This window comes from Pinus tabuliformis, chromosome 2_2 (genome assembly GCF_031772625.1).
Source record: "Pinus tabuliformis cultivar Carrire ecotype Pingquan chromosome 2_2, CPIR1, whole genome shotgun sequence".
Classification (NCBI taxonomy): Eukaryota; Viridiplantae; Streptophyta; class Pinopsida; order Pinales; family Pinaceae; genus Pinus; species Pinus tabuliformis.
The window spans coordinates 923,687,082-923,689,274 of record NC_142300.1 but is presented as its reverse complement, the minus strand read 5'-3'; the positions used below and the strand labels follow the sequence as shown (position 1 = coordinate 923,689,274).

The 2,193-nt window shown below is 37.6% G+C and overlaps 1 pseudogene; it reads right to left on the bottom strand.

Moving 5' to 3' along the window:
* Positions 1-563: 563 nt before the first annotated feature.
* LOC149196089 (protein trichome birefringence-like 36 pseudogene) lies at positions 564-1,734 on the bottom strand (annotated as a pseudogene).
* Between the last annotated feature and the right edge of the window lie 459 nt (positions 1,735-2,193).

Here is a 2,193-nt window from a genome sequence, read left to right as displayed (position 1 = left end):
AGGAACAGAGTCGTCCATAGTCTCAAGTAGTAGAAGAAACTGCAAATTTGCAAAACAGCCAAATCAAAACGTTGATAGTTATCATACACCCATATGATAACGAATACAAGTGAATAACAACTCATTCCAGAAATCTTCAATCTAGAGCAACCCAACAAGTAAATTTTTCTTTCCATCATAACCTAATACAGGAATAAGCATAATTTTGTGATTTTTTTCTTTCACGTTTTACTGAAATAAGTTCAAATCAATGTTTGCGATGACCAAGAAAGCTCAAGCCAGACTTGGAGTGCAATCCAAGGAAGAGGCAAGGGAAGAGGAATCATGTGGCGTGGGACAATGTCAAGGGGTAGCATGGGAATGGCAGGATTAAAGGCTTTGGGCTTTCATCCAAGTATGGTTTCTAGTGATACTTATGGCTTTGACAGGATTGGAATGGGCACTGTGGATGGGTTTGCAATGCCAGATATGTTTATTGCTCCAGCGAGTCAAGGCAGAGGATTTCCTCCTTATGGCCAACCAGGTCCCAGATTTGGCCCAGCTTCAGGGATCAATAAGAATTATCAATTCCCTACACCCTTGGAAAGCAAAGTGACATACAGAAGCTCGTTCCATGTATCAAGGACGCCTGGTAAACACCAATGGCTACAATCTGCAAACTGCTCAGGATGCTGCTTCTCATCACTAATAACGGTACTACTGTAAATTGAAGGGTGACCATCTTTGCGAAATTGGGATAGTCCTATGATATCCGGCAAAGTAACAGGAAAAATCATAGTCCCTATAACTTCCTGCACTATGGGCACCTGAGGAATCACTGGAGGCGAGTATCCTTCAAATTGCACTGGTTCAGTCTGACCATAGCATTTCTGCCCGTTCTTCTGATTCCAATAAATTGGGCTGCACATTTACATCAATTTTATGAGGAAAACCATTTCGTATACCTAAAATAAGAGCCATAGCTACTTGAATAGATTTCATGAATATCTTGGAATTTGATCTATCATAACAACAGTTATATTTTTTTAAAGCTTAAACTTCCAATTCCAAAATATTCATGAAAACTGCAATCCACATCAAAAATGCCCTATAATATATACAATGTGTGTTTGTATAAAGATTTACCTGTAATGTGTAGGGGACGAGGTGCTAAAGAAGACAAGTGATTTTTTGGGATTGATATTTGTAGGTATCCAGTTTGCCTACGTCGTCAATGCCCTCTTGTAAGCCACATGTGGATCCATGTTTGTGTAAAGTTGATTGTTAGCCATGATTAGGTCCCATCTGTCCAACCACATTCCAAACTATTACATTTTTAATATCATTTACAACACTAAATTTGGCTGCCCCTTGTTGAAAATTTTAATCAGAAAGTTCAGAGTTTTGATACTTCCCACCTTTGATCTTGCCACTAATGGGATGACTCAAAAACCAATACATCAACTCCTTTCCAGTAAACACCATTATCTGCAAGAGTGTCCAGATTGAGAATTCTCTGGTTTTGACTGTTATTGTGCAGATCAACCAGAAGTGGAGCCCAGAAAAACTCCACAAAAGCATCATAATCCTTTTTAGAGAAAGAAGATTGTAAGACTTCATTACTCACCATATAATCAAATGCACAACTATCCATGGAAACTACATTTATCAGCTTACCAGGGCCTTGAATATTGAAGCTTGTTGACTAACAGTTTTCTTATTGCTAGGAATCACTGCTTGAAGCATGCAGACCATGGATTCCCATTGGTTTTGACTTATTGAGTCTCCAACAAACATTAATCACTTTCCTCTTAACCGCTCTAGCATATTTTTGGCATTGAAACTGAAACACCATATACAGAAAAGTCCAAATCCTTTTATTCTCATATACAATATCACCCTGTTTTTTATCCATTTATTTTCATATGCAATATCACCCTGTTTTTTTGCATTTCATTTCCTTTTAGCATAAATGCAATGCAAAAGAGAACATACTTCTAGGTAGGCTAATTTGTTTGCATTTTTATTTGCGGGGTTTATTTCGATTTCTGAAATATTTTGGAATAGAAATGATTGAGGTAAAACACTAATATTTTTTATTTTGGAATGGGATAAATAAGAGGAGATGTAGCACCGAAACTCTTGGCAATCCCCATAGACCCTTTGGAATTTCTCCACTGAACTTATTGTTTGCCAGTCTAAACCGAAGAAGAC